The following is a 21,095-nucleotide window of genomic DNA, read 5'->3' as shown; positions in this document are numbered from 1 at the left end:
TTGAGAAAACAGGAGTTCAGAAAGCATCATAGTAATGTGGATATGTTTGCACCAGCTCTGTGATTCACCGGCATCATGTCGACAGATGATGAGGTAATTAAAATTACACTGTCATGATAGTTTTATTATAAAGTATATTTGAGACTGTAGACTATATAGATCTGGCTGTGTGAGACTATAGTTTGAATACCTTTTTTTTTTTTTTGCATGACACATTGACATTACGGTAAATAACGGCTCTTTGGGTTTTATCCTGAACATTGTATAAGCATTCATTTCATGTGTCACTGAATGGAGGAGACGCTCTCATTAATGTCACATCATTTTGATTTTCCCGGCAAAAATGTCCTCAGTCCTTCACATAACAATCAGCCTACAGGCTTTCATAGGAAGTCAGGGAAGGTCTTGTTTTTTAAGTTTTAAGTTTCATTACAAGCTGTTCACACACTGGCAACAAAGTGATTAATACATGAAAATTCTTACATAACGGCCCTTTAAGAAAACATTCCATTTTATTATTTTGCAAAGATTATGGGAATGTTACTTTTAATGTTCTAAAAACATTCTAAAAATAAAAGTAGTAACATTTTAAAAACATGTTCCATGAACAATGTTTTTTTTTTTTTGCTAGAACATTATTAATGACCAAGCAAGAACATTAGCCAAAGTTTTGAGAGGTTTCCATTATTTAGAATTGGATTTTTTTTGTAAAGAACAGCTACAACAAAACTTTTTTTCCCCCCCAGAAACAAGCTTTCCCACATTTACAGAAACTTCTGATTTTCTTGATCCGATCTTGATTTTCAGACTCCATTTTCAACCGTTTAACATCTCTGTGGAAACTTCAGATCAGCATTTTTTTCAAGCTGATCCGCAGGTGTTTGATCATCCAGCGTAACTGGGTTTGTCTGTGCTAAGCACTAAACCAGCCTGATCATTAAACACCAACTGTCATAACAGATGAATATAGCAAATGGGTGTTAGATGTTAGTTTCAGCATCATCTTTCTCCATCATTTCATCTCATGTGATTCATGCTGACAGAAATGACTCAGAACTGTTTGCTTGAGAGTTTCAAGACAGATTAGAGCTGAAGATCTGTGCCTTTCTTAGCCCCTGCTGGTCAATGTCGTAACTACACTATCATGCAGGTAAAAAGCTTTTTGTCCATTTAAAAATAGCATTCTGATTGAAAAAAATTTTTGGGACACTAATTGTGCAAAAATGTGCTTATGTATGGGGGGAAAAAACAAAAACAAAAACACAAATGATCATCTTTGTGGAGGTCTTTAAACAGCAGATGTGTAACTTTGCTTACCTATCTGGGTTTCGTTAAAATCTGCTGTGTTCCTTTTGGCACAGAATTTATTCCACTTCCAGAGCCAGAAGCTTCTGATTATTAAAACAGAAACACGGGATGACCGTGGCTAGAACTCTCACTGACAGACTCCAACATTACGGATAAATCAAATAAACTTCAGGATTAGCTTAATTCCATAAAGACAAATGCGACTAGAAATACAGTCAGACATTTAGCGAGTATTAATGGAGATAAAAAGCTCTCTGAAGTTTGTGAGCCTTATAAATTATGCACATTGCTGCTTAGAACCAAAATTTAGAATAAAAGTTGAACTTTGCTTTTTAAGGTCAATAGGGTGAACAATTTAATTACTAAATTATATATTTCTACAATTGATTGATTAGATTAAATAGTGCTTAAGTTACAAGTTTTCTGAAATATTGTTTAAATATGCAAATTATCCTTTATCTAATTAAATATGCACTCATTTGCATAATTTTCCAGAACCAAAATCTGAACATTGGATAAAGCCAGATTCCAAACTCTTTTTGTTTACAAGTTTAAAGGTTTCTACAGAGAGGATTTTGGATTTTTCCTGATTTTAAAGCACATCTGAATGTCTTATTTAGTTTGAGATGTGATATGTGTCTGGATACTGTGAAGTATTTGGGAAACCTGGGTCAAATTCCTTTGAACTTCAGCCTTTTAAAGTGAGGCGTGTGAGATTTTGGAATTCTTCATTATGTGTATTTCAGTTTATGCCTTTCTTTGAAGTCATAGTTCTGGGAATTGCATAACATCGCAAACACTTCAGGACGGGAGGGGGTTCGGAATTCCATCTGTGTGGAATTCATCTAAACAATGCATACGGGAAGCTGCCAGCAGCTCTGGAAACACCATTGGGATGGTGTGAATAAGGCCACACAACCACAGCTGGAAATGTGTTAAGCATCTTAGCATGTTTACATATCTGTTCGTCTCCGTTCCGGGGAGTAATAATATTCCATGAGCTTACGCTTAACATCAGTCTCCATCTGGAATCCATCTTTCGCTGCAGCGTCAAGCCTCATATTCAAATTAAGCTAACTGTTGATGTAAGCTTTTATTGGCGTGCCTAAGCTCCTGCATGTTTACTTTGGGTTTAATAGCATTATTCACTCTTTCCCACAGGATGCATTATTATTTAAAGAGATGCAATGGATTGTTCTGTTTGATTTTCACAGGATCCTAGAGATTGAGGAAGCTCACAGAGAACATTTGTTGAATAAATGTAATATTTATGCTACTCATGTTCCTGATCTTATTGTGACTCACCAGTGCACGATATTCCATAATCTTTTAGCAAAACTTTGTGTGATGTGTGCCATCAATCCCTCCCGTGAGACACCAAAGTGCACCACGTCCTAATACGGGAGATCATTTTTACTGATGACGCCGCATTGACGTCTCACACGCAGGACGGACACTAATCAGACGCTTCTCAAATACCTACAAAGAATTTGGTCTTACCATCTTAAGAAGACTGAGATCTTAGGCCAGGACGTCAGTGGAATACAAACATCTGCTTTGACGACCACAAACTGCAGGTTGTGGAAGAATTTACCTAGTTAGGATCTACAGTGTGTAACACCTTGTCACTAGATCCAGAGGTAAACAGGCAGATTGGGAAAGCAGCTTCTGTCAAGGACGGGCTGTCCAAGAGAGTGAGGGTGAACAAAAAACTCACAGCAGCAATCAAAATGACAGTGTACAGAGCTTGTGTTTTAAAGGGGTGGTTGATTATGATTTCTCTTTTTTAACTTTAGTTAGTGTGTAATGTTGCTGTTTGAGCATAAACAACATCTGCAAAGTTACGACGCTCAGGGGCGGTTTCCCGGACAGGATAGGCCTTAAAGGTGCCCAAGAATGCTTTTTCACAAGATGTAATATGTAATATGTAATATGTAATATGTCTAAGGTGTCCCCTGAATGTGTCTGTGAAGTTTCAGCTCAAAATACCCCATAGATTTTTTTTTATTAATTTTTTTAACTGCCTATTTTGGGGCATCATTAACTATACACTGATTTTTTCAGCGCCGCCCCTTTAAATTGCGTGCTCCCTGTCACACGAGCTCTCGACTATATTACAGCACATTTACAAAGTTCACACAGCTAATATAACCCTCAAATGGATCTTTACAAGATGTTCGTCATGCATGCTGTGTGCATGCTTCGAATCATGTGAGTAAAGTGTTTATTTTGATGCTTACATTGATTCTGAATTAATTTGAGGCTGTGCTCCGTGGCTAACGGCTAATGCTACACTGTTGGAGAGATTTATAAAGAATGAAGTTGTGTTTATGAATTATACAGACTGCAAGTGTTTAAAAATGAAAATAGCGACGGCTCTTTTCTCCGTGAATACAGTAAGAAACGATGGTAACTTTAACCACATTTAACAGTACATTAGCAACATGCTAACGAAACATTTAGAAAGACAATTTACAAATATAACTAAAAATATCATGATATCATGGATCATGTCAGTTAATATCGCTCCATCTGCCATTTTTCGCTATTGTTCTTGCTTGCTTACCTTTTCTGTGCACAGATCCAGATGTTAATACAGCCTTTCCTTGTCTAATGCTCGAACATGGGCTGGCATATATGCAAATATTGGGGTCATACATATTAATGATCCCGACTGTTACGTAACAGTCAGTGTTATGTTGAGATTCGCCTGTTTTCCGGAAGTCTTTTAAACAAATGAGATTTACAAAAGAAAGAGGAAGCAATGGGGTTTGAAACTCAATGTATGTCTTTTCCATGTACTGAACTCTTGTTATTCAACTATGCCAAGATAAATTCAATTTTTAATTCGAGGGCACCTTTAATCCAGAATGGCTATGGAGTCTTGAATTAAAATAAACTAGATTAATTTAAAACCAACTGTGAAAATCTGCATTAGCATGAGAGAGGTTGCCTGTAAAACATGGAACCAAGAAAAGCTTAAAATTGCATGGAAATGAGAAGCAAATCCAAGGAAAACAATGGCAGCAAAAAAAAAAACTCCAATATAAAAACTGAACTAAACAAGAGACATTTATTTTAAAGCAAGCAAAATACATCAGCTGTGAAAAAAAGAGATGCCTGGAAATCTGTTTGTAATTAATTCCTTTTAAATAGATGAATTCTATATATGTAATAATCATATGATTATTAATGCTTTTATTTTGTCCTTTACATTGCAACTAAACATAACTATTTACACATGTGATAATTGGTGTTGGCAGTCTAGAGATGATTCTGGTTTGATCCAAAACACCATCATAGAGATTGCTTCATTATATAAAAAAAACAATTCTGTTCAGCAGGTCCTCAACCCAAGCACAAGCTCTTAATCCCCAAAAAACATTAACATAACCAAAGCGTGAGCTGTTAAAGCTCCGCCCTCTTCTGGAAAGGGGGCGGGAGCAGCAGCTCATTTGCATTTAAAGGGACACACCCAAATAGGGGCATATTTGACAAGATATAATAAATGATCTGTGGGGGATTTTGAGCTGAAACATCACAGACACTTCACAGAAACTTATATTACGTCTTGTGAAAGGGGCATTATAGGACCCCTTTAAGCACTCTCCTTTATGGCAGCAAGAGCTGGACAACCTACATGAACCAGAAGCACCACCTACGGTGTATGCGAAGAAATTAAGGGGTGTGCTGGATAAACCGTGTTCCAAATACAATCATCTTGAACCAAGCAAAAATATCAAGTATGCATACTCTTATATCCAGCTGTAATGCTTGGCAAGAGAATATACACAAGGGTTTAGCCATGGCAGAGGAAGACAATGATCTGAAACATCTGAAAAGGAAGGTTGTGACAGCACCAACCCATGCAACCAACATCATCACCCTACTGTATGTGTGCGCAAAATGCCCTAAAGCCTGCCACTCACAAATCAGACTGTTTAGCCACAGACATCGCTGCTCTAAATTATGACTATATCCGGGGGCATCCATTGTAATCTTCAACAGACGGAGCTGAAGAAGATGAGACACTTTCACATCCAATCAATTCCTCAGAAAATCAAACAATTAAATCTCTCTAGATCTCAGCAGATGATGAATAAACAAATAAAAAAACAGCTTTGCCAGTTTCACTTATTTATTTATAATTTAAAATAATAAATTTTTTAATATAAGTCACCATTTTGGTGAATAGTATTTCCTTTAGTAATGCTCTTGCTCCTTGACTTTTCAAATTAATTTTTCTGCTTCAATACTGATTAAAAAAACATGCTTGTTGTGTTAAAGGAAGTCAGATGTTTGCTTCTTATTAATAATGTAAGCATCATAGGGTTGCTTCATGGATGATATCTAAAGACTTCATCACTGATTGTTAGATTTTAGTGTTATTAGTGCCTCTAAATTTTCTGCTGGTCTTGTGATTACTGCAGCATTTGCTCTAGCAGTGTCATGACAATCTGATAATTTGAAGATTTTAAAAAAACATGTTGGACAAAATATTTCAAACTTCATTATCATGCAGACACACACTTACATAAACAATCAGCGTATGAATCTCAGTAATGGTGACAATAAACAAAAAGTGCACCAAGTGATTGGTGCACCCAGGATGCTGCAGTGCATCCTGGGTGCACCAATCAAATTTCATCAATGGCTCCCAGCATGCATTGCGGCATGAATTTTAGTAATGTTGTCATCTATACAAAGAAAAACATTTCCTTTTTTAGTACATAGTTGTCGTGTAAACATACCTTTAGAGTTAGTTTTTCTCTTGCTACTGAAATTGTGTTGAATCATGAAGCATGTCACCATTGTTGAGATTAATGTTTCTATATAAGAGAGTCTATTGTTGGAAAGATGCTTGAGTAGGCTTGCAGTGATCAACCTGAAGCTTTCACCTGCACACCCATTGTAGCTGAGAAGGGTTGAGCTCAGTCTTTATCTGGATGGAAGACTGGGTGGCTGTGGGAAGAGGTGTTAGAGAGGCTAGTGAGTCTGATCAACCTATAGCATTAGTGGGTCCTAATGCCCCAGTACAGTTGCCATAAGCTGTACTGCATAAAGGGTGTCACCCTGGTGTAAAATAGTCCCTACAGCACATCACATACTGCCCAATGCCCCAGTACAGTCACCATAAACTGTACTGAATAAAGGGTTAAAATAAACCTCAAATAATAAGGAGTATAACCCTGGGGCAAAAATAATCCCTACATTACATGATTTAGTTAGTTTCACATCACAAATTTCTAACCACAGAAAGATTTCAATACACACCATGATTTAATTGTCTATAACTTGTGCAGTCTGAACTGCTCCAAGTGAGACTCAAACCTGGGTCGCTGGTATGGGAGGTGGGCCCACTAACAAGAACACCAAAGACTTTTGTTAAGGAACAAAGCCAACCGTCAGTAAAACCTCGTTATGGAACAAAACCGAGTGACCTTTAAATCTTGTAATGGCAAAAAACAGCTGTTATTGAAATCTCATAGAGGAACAAATCCGACCGTCATTGAAATCTCACAACTGAACCAAACCGACCTTCATTGAGATCTCGTAAATGAACCAAACTGACCATCATATAAATCTCGTAACTGTCATTAAAATCCTGTTAAGGAACAAAACCGAGTGACATTGAAATCTCATAATGGAAAAAAAACAGCCGTTATTGAGATCTCGTAGAGGAACAAAACCAATCATCACTGGGAATCTCGTAACCTAGCAAAACCAACCGTCAGTGAAATCTCACAACCGAATAAAACCATCCGTCATTGAAATCTCATAATGGATCAAAACTAATTGTCATTAAAATCTTGTAAAAGAACAAAACAAACTGTATTGAGATCTCGTAACTGAACAAAACTGACTGACAATAATGAAAACCGACTGTCACTGAAATCTCGTAAAGGAAAAAAACTAACCGTCATTGAAATCTCGTAACGGAACAAAACCGACCATCATTGAAATCTCGTAACAAAACAAAACCAACTGTCTTTGAAATCTCATGAAAGAACAAAGAAAGAAAACCGACCGTCTTTGAAATCTCATAACAGAACAAAACCGACTGACACTGAAAACAAACCGTCATTGAGATCTCGTAATGGAAATTACTGAAATTTCACAAAAGAACAAAACTGACCATCACTGGAATCTCATAACGAAACTGACAGTCATAGACATCTCATAACCCAGCAAAACCGACCATCATTGAACTCTTGTAACTATCACTGAAATATCGTAACGAAACGAAACGAAACGAAACGAAACTGACTATCATTGAAATCTCGTAACCCAGCAAAACCGGCCATCATTGAAATCTCGTAACGGAACAAAACCGACCGTCACTGAAATCTCATAATGGAACAAAAACAACTATCATTCAAATTTCATGAAAGAACAAAACATATTACAACGTATTGAGATTTCATAACTTAACAACTGAAAATGTGACTGACTGACAATGAAATCATTTAAATCTCGTAATGGTACAAAACAGACCACCTTTGAAATCTCACAAAGGAACAAAATCAACCGTAACGAAACGAAATCGACCATTGTTGAATTCTTGTAACTGAACAAAACTGACCATCAATGAGATGGCCCTCCTCTGGTCAAAGTTACTGCCCTCCTCAGGTCAAAGTTTGAACTAAATTGTCATATACAATATGCTAGTCCAAGTATATAACAATTAGTTCAAACTTTGACCTGTGGAGGGCAGTAATACACTTAGAATTAAGACACTTAGAATACACTTAGAACTTAATACACTGCCGGAATTCAAATAGAGAAGAAGAAGAAGAGAGCTAGTTCAAGATGAGCATTTATGGTTAAAACGTATGTAAAATTTAATTTTTTTTTAGAAAATGAGTGATTGTTTCTCTAGATAAGACTCTTATTCCTCATCTGGTATCGTTTAAAGCCATTTGAAGCTGTACTGAAACTGTAATTTTGACCTTCAACCATTTGGGCTCCATTGAAGTCCACTATATGGAGAATAATCCTGGAATGTTTTCATCAAACACCTTAAATACTTTTTGACTGAAGAAAGAAGGACATGGACATCTTGGATGACATGGGGGTGAGAAAATGATCAGGAAATTTTAATTTGAAAGTGAACTAATCCTTTAACATGTGTTGCGCAAATTAATTTAATTAGCAATATCTTGGCGTGACGCTGGTGTTTATTTGTGAAATTGAACCACATGACTCTCGAGAGGTTTTGACTCGGCAGCAGCTGGTCGTGATTTATTTGACCTCTTGACAAGTTTTTCCTCAATAGGCTTTTGCTTGTTCACAGTCTGATCTAGTGTTTATATTTATTTTGGGCTTTAGTTCCAGCCCCTCAGCAGAAGTACGGCGGGAAATCATAGCTTTGGGCTTACACAGCGACTCAAACACGAGCTGTGCACGAGCCGTTGTATTTACGATTATATTACTTGTAGTTAAATCTATCTACTAAAGTCGAATGCTAACCGCTTAACTGAGATGTTCTCTGGCAGACAAACAATATATTAATAGTTAATATAAATTCTATATGTAGGCCTTATATAAATGACTGTACTTTACCTACAGAACTTAAAAGTATGAGTAGCTTGTAATAAGAAACTGGATGGGAATAACATTCCTTTGGGTTTTCCATCCATGCAGGATAACCACGTCCTGCTAATTGTCTCCTCATGTGAAGTCTTTGAGAACATCATACAGAGGTGGATTACTCTGCAAAACCCTGTTTAACGTATCATTGCCCTCTGAATTTCCTTCAAATGTTCACACACATGGCTGAAGCCCCAGCTCTCGTGTTGCTTTATATGGCAGCTTAATTCTTCCAATCTCTCCCTCTGAAATTCTTTCCAGGTTCCTGCACAAATCAAAGCACCTTACGGTCATTCCTCTGAATGACATGGGCTGTAATTCTGTTTAATGGTTCAGAGAACTTGATGCAACCTTTCATCAGTTTAAGGCACCCACACACTACAAGATAATCGGCCCATTTTGGGCCCAATTCATCTCTTCTGAAAACTAGCCCAGTCACGTTCCGGTGCTGGTTCCCGGGTAAAAATCATGTTCACTAAAAAACAACCCGCGGCAACAGTGTAAAAGTAGTTTAATTCCACGGGAATTGACCTCTGACTTAGCAATACTGACCCAGAGGACAAACGCACACCCACTCTGTAGATTTGTCATGTGGAACAAAACAATACCCAATCAGGAAGTGAGCTGACATGTGACATTCAAGACGAACTCACCTCCAGCTCACGCTGTATCATGTAAAGTCCACGTTCACATCGTCACTACTTCATCCAAACCTTTGCTTTTTTTTCTGACAAACTTTCTGTAAAAAGAAGTCCAAATGCTATTTCCATTATCGCCATTCCTTCTTGCCTGTTGCCTGCCATGTTTGTTTACTCTAAAGTCACGTTTGCGAGATGTCCTGTGTTCTGATGACTATATCTATGGATATTTAAGTTAATCAGCTAACCTAGCTAGTTTTTTTATTGTTGCCATTTTATTTTATTATTTAAATATCTAAATATCTCAAATCTGCAAATGCGATAGAAATCGGTTATGCTCATCTTTGCACATATAAAAGACCTGAACTGGAAGCAATGCAACCTGTTTTACTGAATACATATATGTTTCTTGCACATAACCACCATTAGGATATAAACGTTCCAATAAAAAGCAAAATATGACGTGCAGTTTACATATTTCAATTATTAAAATATAGGGGTGTAACGGTACATGTATTCATCCCATGAATCATTTCGGTACGGACATCGTGGTTCGGAGCATACAGTCAGACGACGAATACAGCCAGTCACAGGAGATCTACACTCCAAACCAGAAGGGGGCGGTGTGGTAATGCAATGCTGTTTGCTAACCGCCACAACAGGAAAAAGAGCAGAAGAAGAGACGATCTATGGACCAACCCAAAACAAGAGTTCAGATGGCACACATGATATTGCTAGAATATATGCTGAGTATCGATTAATTTTTGTGATGCGCTCCACAAATTTTGCGGAAAGAAAACTGGAACAGCAGAAAGCGATATCCTGTTTGTTTTCTTTATTTTACAAAAGGACAATGTTTTGTTGTTATTCTGAGTGTACACAAATAAAAAATACTGTTTTTACAGTATTTTTACAGTTTTGAATGATGTATTACTCTTATCTGTATGACCATAAAAGTTTTTTGCTTCTCTTTTCCCATTCTTGCTCTTCCTTGTTTTGTTTTTGCGCACAAAAAGTATTCTCGTCGCTTCATAACATTAAGGTTGAACCACTGTTGTCAAGTGGACTATTTTAACAATGTCTTTACTACCTTCCTGGACCTTGAATGTGGTACTTAAGTTGCTTTCTATGGGGATCAGAAACCTCTCGGATTTCATCAAAAATATTTTAAGATGATCCGAAGATGAACAAAGGTCTTACGGGTGTGGAACGACATGAGGGTGAGTAATTAATGACAGAATTTTCATTTTTGGGTGAACTAACTCTTTATCACACACTCGAATCGAACTGTGACTCCAAAACCGAGGTACGCAACTAAACGTGACTTTATCTGGAATAACATGCAATGATGAAACGATGCATAAATGTGCGTCGACTCTAAAAATCATGCATTATAGAAAATGAGATTCAGGTTTTATTATTGTGATTGACAGGGCAGAGCTTTTATGTAAACACATTTCATGTTTTATTTTCCTATCTGAGTCCAAACAGAAGCTCCTCTGACAGAATGCTTTCTCTGAATGTCAGTCTGGAGGATCAGCCCCGAGGGCCTCATGAGATGCTAAACTAGGTTGGCGGTAATGCTTGATCAACCAAACAAATGTCTAATTTAAGTTCAGCAGTGATGCTCTCTGAGATTATGTGCACTTCAGATTTACTGTTTTTGGGGAAACTAAAACTAAAACAAACATTATTTGTTTGATCATTGCATTAATTACCATCAAAGAGAAATATGCAGTTTCATGTGATTGTCATATACTGTATATTTTGCAATTTCTTCATGCAAAATATAACTCATCTTGGGTTGAACTATAACTTAAAACATGTGCCTGACAGGCTTCATTAGATTGACCCGAACTATTCATTCCCTGGTAAACTGATGCTTTATTTTGCACAGTGGACATGACGTTGGACATTGAAACTGTGTAATAAGTCAAATCCCTCTGTGTCCACTGAGGATGCGTTTCTCCAAGGAGGTTTGGGCCGATCCAGATGATTCTTTGAAGTTCAGACGCAGTGAATGGCTCCATGGGACACTGTCAGTTCCCAGTCAGTTTTACACGTTTTTGCCTTTTTCCATCTGTTCATCCATCTGCGTGTCTTGCTCATGTGACGGCTCCTCTTTTATGTTCCTTTCCATGTGGAAATGGTGAAAATGTCTCCCCGGTGTTTGGCAACCATGCGAGGGAGACGTCAGGTCATATTAATGATATTTTGTAAATATAAACACTATTGCACCTTAACAACAGCATAGTAATGGCACAACATGGTGTGCTGGTTTTTTCACTCTCAGTTAACTTGTGTATGTCAATCTCATTCTGTCTGGCATTAGCCATCTGCTCCGGGTTTGTTTTGGTGATCAGAGAGCAGAACGTTTCATCCACCTGCTTGTTCAGAACATCTTCACCTGCCCTCATCCTATTAGCCCTAAATGCTCAACCATTAGCACTATGTCACGGAGACAAATTGCAAACAATCTCATATGAAATGTCTGCTGGGTGTCCAGGGACGTCAAGCTCTGGTGCTTGATGAGTTTTTCATATGCACTAGTGTGTTTTAGACACACATTGAGGTTAGGTGTGTTTATGAGCAAGGGGTTTGCGATATTCTATGGAAACAGTAAGTAAATTACATTAAAGCTTTTTTCGCTGGATATTGGAAATGAATAATTTAGTGAATTTGATTTTATTATTATATTGTTTATTTCATTCTTTTATTTTACTACTATTTATACTTTATTTTGAATGTGTTTATTTTCTGTTTAATATTTATTTATATTTTTAGTTGGTTATTTTAAGGAGCTTGATGGATGCAAACAAAAAATCTGATTATTCATAATTTCTGTCATGACAACTCTTGGAGTGTTTGGCATGGTAATGGATGAGACAATATTGATATGTTTGGTCTTGGCGGAATATGCTGCTGCTGCTGTTGGTTATTGCTGCTGCTGGTTATTGCTGCTGTTGTTGGTTATTTCTGCTGCTGCTGGTTATTGCTGCTCCTGTTAGTTATTGCTGCTGTTGTTGGTTATTGCTGCTGCTGCTGGTTATTGCTGCTGCTGTTAGTTATTGCTGCTTCTGTTAGTTATTGCTGCTGTTGTTAGTTATTGCTGCTGCTGGTTATTGCTGCTGCTGCTGCTGGTTATTGCTGCTGCTGTTAGTTATTGCTGCTGCTGCTGGTTATTGCTGCTGCTGCTGCTGCTGGTTATTGCTGCTGCTGGTTATTGCTGCTGTTGTTGGTTATTTCTGCTGCTGCTGGTTATTGCTGCTCCTGTTAGTTATTGCTGCTGTTGTTGGTTATTGCTGCTGCTGCTGGTTATTGCTGCTGCTGTTAGTTATTGCTGCTTCTGTTAGTTATTGCTGCTGTTGTTAGTTATTGCTGCTGCTGGTTATTGCTGCTGCTGCTGCTGGTTATTGCTGCTGCTGTTAGTTATTGCTGCTGCTGTTGGTTATTGCTGCTGCTGTTGGTTATTGCTGCTGCTGTTAGTTATTGCTGCTACTGTTGGTTATTGCTGCTGCTGCTGGTTATTTCTGCTGTTGGTTATTGCTGCTGCTGTTGGTTATTGCTGCTGCTGCTGCTGGTTATTGCTGCTGTTGGTTATTGCTACTGCTGTTGGTTATTGCTGCTGCTATTGGTTATTGCTGCTGCTGTTGGTTATTGCTGTTGCTGCTGTTGGTTATTGCTGCTGCTGTTATTGCTGCTGCTGTTGGTTATTGCTGCTGCTGTTAGTTAATGCTGCTGCTGTTGGTTATTGCTGTTGCTGTTATTGCTGCTGCTGCTGTTATTGCTGCTGCTGTTGGTTATTGCTGCTGCTGTTATTGCTGCTGCTGCTGTTATTGCTGCTGCTGTTATTGCTGCTGCTGCTGTTGGTTATTGCTTCTGCTGCTGTTGGTTATTACTGCTGCTATTGGTTATTGCTGCTGCTGTTAGTTATTGCTGCTGCTGTTGGTTATTGCTGCTGCTGCTGGTTATTGCTGCTGTTGGTTATTGCTGCTGCTGCTGCTGCTGGTTATTGTTGCTGTTGGTTATTGCTACTGCTGTTGGTTATTGCTGCTGCTATTGGTTATTGCTGCTGCTGTTGGTTATTGCTGTTGCTGCTGTTGGTTATTGCTGCTGCTGTTATTGCTGCTGCTGTTGGTTATTGCTGCTGCTGTTAGTTAATGCTGCTGCTGTTATTGCTGCTGCTGTTGGTTATTGCTGCTGCTGTTATTGCTGCTGCTGCTGTTATTGCTGCTGCTGCTGTTATTGCTGCTACTGTTGGTTATTGCTGCTGCTGTTATTGCTGCTGCTGTTGGTTATTGCTTCTGCTGCTGTTGGTTATTACTGCTGCTATTGGTTATTGCTGCTGCTGCTGTTGGTTATTGCTGCTGCTATTGGTTATTGCTGCTGCTGTTGGTTATTGCTGCTGCTGGTTATTGCTGCTGTTGGTTATTGCTGATGCTATTGGTTATTGCTGCTGCTGTTGGTTATTGCTGCTGCTGCTGTTTATTGCTGCTGTTGGTTATTGCTGCTGCTGTTATTGCTGCTGTTGGTTATTGCTGCTGCTGTTGGCTATTGCTGCTGCTGTTATTGCTGCTGTTGGTTATTGCTGCTGTTGGTTATTGCTGCTGCTGTTATTGCTGCTGTTGGTTATTACTGCTGCTGTTATTGCTGCTGTTGGTTATTGCTGCTGCTATTGGTTATTGCTGCTGCTGTTGGTTATTGCTGCTGCTGCTGGTTATTGCTGCTGTTGGTTATTGCTGCTGCTGCTGTTGGTTATTGCTGCTGCTATTGGTTATTGCTGCTGCTGTTGGTTATTGCTGCTGCTGCTGTTGGTTATTGCTGCTGCTGCTGCTGGTTATTGCTGCTGCTGTTGGTTATTGCTGCTGCTGCTGCTGGTTATTGCTGCTGTTGGTTATTGCTGCTGCTGCTGGTTATTGCTGCTGTTGGTTATTGCTGCTGCTGATGTTGGTTATTGCTGCTGCTGCTGCTGGTTATTGCTGCTGTTGGTTATTGCTGCTGCTGCTGTTGGTTATTGCTGCTGCTATTGGTTATTGCTGCTGCTGGTTATTGCTGCTGTTGGTTATTGCTGCTGCTGCTGTTGGTTATTGCTGCTGCTATTGGTTATTGCTGCTGCTGTTGGTTATTGCTGCTGCTGCTGGTTATTGCTGCTGCTGCTGGTTATTGCTGCTGTTGGTTATTGCTGCTGCTGCTGTTGGTTATTGCTGCTGCTGCTGGTTATTGCTGCTGCTGTTGGTTATTGCTGCTGCTGCTGTTGGTTATTGCTGCTGTTGGTTATTGCAGCTGCTGCTGTTATTGCTGCTGCTGTTGGTTATTGGTGTCTTGGTGGAATAGATCTGCTGTGCTGCTGCTGTTAGTTATTGTTACTGTTGGTTATTGCTGCTGCTGTTGGTTATTGCTGCTCCTGTTATTGCTGCTGCTGTGGGTTATTGTTGCTGTTGGTTATTGATTGATTGTATTGTATTGATTGATATTGTAGATCTGCTACGCTGCTGCTGTTGGTTATTGCTGTTGTAATCGCTGCTGATGGTTATTGCTGCTTCTGCTGCAGAGTAAGTACGGGACTTGCTACTCCCAATACACACATGACATGCAGCTGTGAGCAAGTAAGACATGCTGCTGCTGTAAAATGTAGTGTACATGAATTACCCGTAGCAGATCTATACAGGTGGAGCTGGGGATGGAGCTGGGAAGGGCTGGAACAGATGGAGGGTTTCTGAAAGCGCGCTGCAAGAGCTACAGCAAATGCTGACCAAATATTTGAAGGTTGAGGAGTGAACTCAAAGGCAACTGATACAGCAGGAATCAATCAGCTGTGTTCTATAGAGAATGATGTGATTGCAAGCAGACTGAGTTAAGGACCAAAAAACAAAAACAAGCTTCTGAGGTCACTGGGTTTGGTCGCTTCCATCACAATGCATAAAAAAAAATCTGTCATCAGTATGTGCGTAGAGAACTGAGAGAGTCTGAAGCCTCAGAAATCAGGCAAAAGTGTTAATGTGCAAATCCTTGAAACTTCATTGAGAAGGTTATGTAATAGGCTACAGCAGATGTCTGCTTTTGAGACATGGAGAGGGTCAAATAGGCAGCTGTGTATTTCTGAAGAATGGGAATCTATTACCTGACTGATAATCTGCGAGCAATAGTAGTCTAATACGCTGCTGACTCAGCGGAAGTGCTCGCGGTCATTCGGATTGCCTGTCAGGGATAATTTGATTTCTGTTTCCCTTGGAAAGCTCTCGTTTATCACGCGCTGTCTCATAAAGCAATGGGTGAAAGCTCATGATGAAGTCCACCTTGAGGCAGAGTCGGGGAAAACTCGGTTATACCTACTTATACGCTTATGCTCAAAGAAACACACACACACTTTTTTCTCACAGTGTAATATATTACGTTCTCTCACTACCTTGACAAACAAACCTAAAGTCCGTGTTAAAAAAGGATCCTGTGCAACATTTCCCAGAGAACACGAGCAGCTGTATAAGAACTGCATGATTTATGAGTCAATGTGCTGCACATTTCATTCAGCCTGTATGAAACATCTGCACAACTCTCTTTCTCCTGAACAACTGCAACCTGTTTTATTCAATAAGCCCATCTGCTTATAGAAACGTCATTTTGAACGTACAAGCAGCTTTAAATGGTTAAAGGTATGTAACTCTACCATTATTATGCAAGAGTGTTGTGGATGGTTGCCAGGCTGCTATGGTATTCTGGGTGGTTGCTGTTGTGTTCTATGTGAGTAGCCCTTGTATTGTTTTCTTTCATTTTCTTTGGCTGTCTCACCTTGCTGCCATCCTGTCGGTCACATGGTTTGTGATTACTCATCTGTGGCCGATTTCCAGATTTCTATGCATCTGCAAATGTTGGCGTACTCAACTCAAGCCTGTTGCCCCTCATTCTCAGAACTCCACATGACCAGCAGACACAGCCATTAATATTCACTGCAAACGGACTGTATCCCAGCATGCCGCTGACGTTAATTGCCTCTTTGAGGAACATTGACCTCACAGTGGATTGGTGGTTCGTGCTTACAATGGTCATTATTGAGGCCAGCGAGCGCAAACAGAGAAGAAAAACAAGGCGAGAGTGAGGAAATGAGTGTTTATTGTGTGATTTCATGCTTGACTGAGAGAGGACACGTGATATCAGCTTTCTGTCTCTCACAATTTGTCAGTGTTTATAACTTTTGGGTTGAGTCTGTATCATCTCTGTGGTTTGGCCTTCTCTGAGATCCAACGCAAGACTCTAAATCTGTCTTGTTTTCAGGGTTTTTCATAAACCTTCACCTTCATAGTTCACCCAAAAATGATCATTTACTCGCTCTTCCAACTTTAATTGTAATTTATTATCTTATTTAAATATTTTTGTGGAATTTCTGAAGAATCTTTATACTGATTTTTTTTTCATTTTCACAGAATTAAAGTTCAAAGTGGATTCATATATTCAGACTCAAAGTCATTTTCAATGGCAATTTTCCCTCTGCCGAAGCTCATAGTACATGTTAAAAATGCTGCATTGATATTTTGCCCCAGATTTTATGAGACTTATGCTAAAACACCTTTATTTTCAATATGTAACGCATGAATGAAGACATAAATCCTCAAACAATGCTGGTCAAAATGCTTCCCTCCATTTTATGTTGCGAACTCTACAAAGAACACTTAAACATTCCCTTAAAATAATGAATTAAATGCCAATCTATTATAATGACATTAGTGAACCCAGTGCAAAACATCATTTCTCTCGCTTCATCCTCCATCAAGTTTCCCTTGATCTTTTGAGACAAGACTTCAATAACCTACAGAACCTTCTCTGTAAATTAAGACCCAAAGTAAATAAATAATATTTAATTAGACATTCAATAAATTTACCAACCCTAATAATAAAAATGTAAACCAAATTTAAACAATAAAAGTGAATCACAAAATGACTGTTTTATTGTTGCAAAATAGCTTTGTGTGCTTTAGTGCCATGAAATGCACTAGTGTTTATAGCCGTAGTGGCACCAGAAAACCAGAAATTGAATTGACCAGCATTTGACTAAATACATTGCCTTAAGATACGGCCTATGTAGTCCTCATTCATTTGAACACACATTGTGCATCACTTTACTAATGCTGAAGAAGCCGCTGAAATCACATCTGCCACCAGTAAGAGTATCAAAATGATCAATATTTCAATCCATTTTTAATTGCTTGTGTTTGTTGACTCACTACGGTGCATGTCTCACCTCAGAAGCTGATTCTGTATTATAATGCAAACATGGCATTTTGCAATAACAGCTGTTTCTGTGGACACTTCAGACTCAATCTCATCTGTGTTTTGGCACAGCGGTGATGGATAGACCCGTCTGCTATGGCCAGCGTAATTTTCCTCCCCTGCAAAACAGCATCTGCATGTAAAGCATGATCTTTTCTCCACCGTGGACTCCATAATAAATCACAGGCCCCCCTCACCTCCGTAACTCACAGCTACAGCTCCAGGCTTCCTTTATTTCATTTTGCAGGAATAAACCGCTCCTAATCATATTATGTCGTCCTGTTGTGGCGTGATATATAAATGAGTCTGATGTAAAAGCAAAGTGTGAATTTTCAATGGCACTTACATAAGTTAACATGAATAGAAATTGCATTTAGAGTTCAAAACTTTCAAACTTCCTTCCAATTAAATTAAGACTGGTTGTGGAATAAAATAAAATAAAATTATACATTTGCTAATCCTCTTAAAATAAATAAATAAATAAATATTGGCTGGCATGTTTTAAATTATTGAATATTTTAATGAAATTCAGCTCGTCCCTGGTACAGTAAGAACAGGAACATCAGGATGGATTGCTTCATTTTTGGAAAGAATAAGCCTTGACATGTTCAGTGAAATGAAATGAACTGGCACTGGCAGCAGCCAAAACCCCTTTTTATTAAAAATTAGTATTTAATTATAGATATAAAATAGACTGACATAGACCTTCTGAAATGTTCCCACAAAACTTCCCCAGCTCATGATGCAATATTACATTCCGAAAGAGTTTTGCCATTTTATACCTTGGACATCGATTAAAATCAATGGCACATCCAGGAGCGAGCTACCAGCCACAAAAGAGATCTAACGAAGTTATGAAAGCACATAACAGCAGTTCAGGACTTAATGAAGTTCAGAGAGGTTAGTTAGGACAGACAATATCGATTCAACAGCGTAAACCGTAGAAGACACAATAGTGGCTACTGGACAACAATGTCGGTCCTCATCTGAAACCTTGGAATGTATATTTGTGGTTAAAGGTACATCCTTCCACACATTCTTTAATTCAAAGAAAACGCTGCCAAGTACAATGCCTGGAAAAAGGATATTTCAGGCCTCACGTCCTCTTCATCCGATGTCATCATGACGAGGTCGATGCTGCGACCTTTAATCCAGTACTGAAGATGGCTGCGGAATCGACCCGACCTTCAAGAGTTCCATTTGGAATCTGATTTCCTCTTGAGTAGAAAGTTAAATTCCAGTGAGAACTTAAACTGGTGAAGTTCGCATTATGAGTGACTTAATAAAAAAATAAAATGTCAAAAAAAAAATGTAAATGCACAGCTTCAAAACCGTCAAATAAACAGGAAAACTAGAGAAGTTCTTCATTGACCTATATGTTTAAATACGGAGATCTCTCTTCCCTTTGGACTTTGTTTATGAATACTTTCCTAGTATGTACTTATGGCTTATGCAACTTGGTACTTCAGCGTTATAAAAAACAAACCAAGAATCAACACATAAACTTGGTGGACAACATAAAAATCTGACTGATGTCCATCACCAAATGTTGTGAGATGGTTGCCAAGAAACATAAAATTCAAAACACTTCTCTAAAGTATCAACCCACTGAGAAATTCCTCAAACGGCCCTGCTGAACTCGACTTACCCTCTCATTCTTCCTTGGCTGTTGAAAATATTCCCAATAAAACCTTTTTGCACCTCATAAACTGTTTTATATCGGTGTCAAGCACCTCATATTCACTTTTAGGGAAAAGTCTGCTGAACGGTCTTCAAATAAACCTAAAAATTGTTTGCTATTAACGCAAGGGATTACGAGAAAGTATATAAATTTTACATGGAAGTTGAACAAATGAAAGACATTTTACTACTCAACGTCTCAGCTCGTATGCATCAGAAATGGCATGGCAAATCAAATCAGACTGCTCTGAGAACATCTGAATCAATCTACAATCAAATTAAATGCCGCGCAACCATTATTATTTCATCAGCTTGTAAATTGAAGGCGGTGAGATGATCTTGATAGGCTCATAATTAGCATATTCTTAGGATGAATGTGAAATAGTGAGACAAAAGCCACAATCTGAAGGAAAAACTTGATAATGAATGTGAAAGTCTGTGGTAAAGAACGTTTATGCAATACACTTTAAAGGAACTGACCTTTAAAACAACTTAAAGAAGAAAATAGTCGACAATAGTTAAAAAAAATACTACAGAAAATAATACTTATTCTTATTATGTTTCATGTATTGTTTTTGCATTAGATAGATGAGGCACATTTCTATTCCCAAGACTGAGATGACATTAATCTTTCCTCCAGCGCCTTCTACAATCACTGAGATTGATGTTGCTTAAGCTTATTACTTCAATTATGCTGTCTAGCTGGGTATGAACAATTTCCCATGATGCAATGCGTCAGTCACTCTGGTCATTATTTCTGCCATTACCAGACGTCTAATGACATTGATAACATTCTCATAATCTTCAAACCTGGCCAAATGTAAGCAGATCAAGTCACCGACAATCACGCTAACCCTGGCCATTGCGTATTTTCAATCTATTTTCAACACAAAATTAAGTGCTCTGCCTACATTAATGCATGAACAATATGGCTTCATTTTGTCCCTCAGAGCAGAAGAAGCCATTATCCAGCACATCTCATAACTAAAAGCTCTTCTGCAGTCACAAAGATCGATTACACCAATGTAACTGTCTTTTTCTTGGCGGACAATGATCATATTAACTCTGGAAAGCAGAACAATGTGTGCCGAGTATGTCAGGGCGACATTAAAGCGGCTAGGACACTTACAGATTCGAGACTTTAATCATTACCCCATCAAAAAAGTATACAGGATATAGCCTTAAAAGTAGAGTGAAGGGGGGTAAAGGAAAAAAATATGGGAGGAAAAATTATTTCAATGTTTTGTGTTCACCGAGAAACTCAATTCAACTCAAGTTTATCAGGGGAACGTAAAACTTTTGAGTGCGAACGCAAAAAGCATCTCACATTCTCAAGCATCTAAGTAGATTGGTTAATAAACCTGATAGACATTTGAAAGTTTTGTTTTCTGAACAGATCATAGATTAATATCAAAGACTACAGAATAACACAAGACGCGTCACTCGTATTATTATGAATGGGAGAAAGTGAAACACGCAATATGGTGGAATAATTCCCCCTTCTAAATAGAGCCAATCGCCGATTGGTAAAGTCATCGCGTCACTGCAGCGGCCGTTAGAAGCTCCGGTTTCTATAGAAACAGTCAGACGTGCGCCTCCAAAATGAGGCAGTAGAGA

This window comes from Megalobrama amblycephala, linkage group LG15 (genome assembly GCF_018812025.1).
Source record: "Megalobrama amblycephala isolate DHTTF-2021 linkage group LG15, ASM1881202v1, whole genome shotgun sequence".
Lineage (NCBI taxonomy): Eukaryota > Metazoa > Chordata > Actinopteri > Cypriniformes > Xenocyprididae > Megalobrama > Megalobrama amblycephala.
This window is presented reverse-complemented; position numbering follows the sequence as displayed.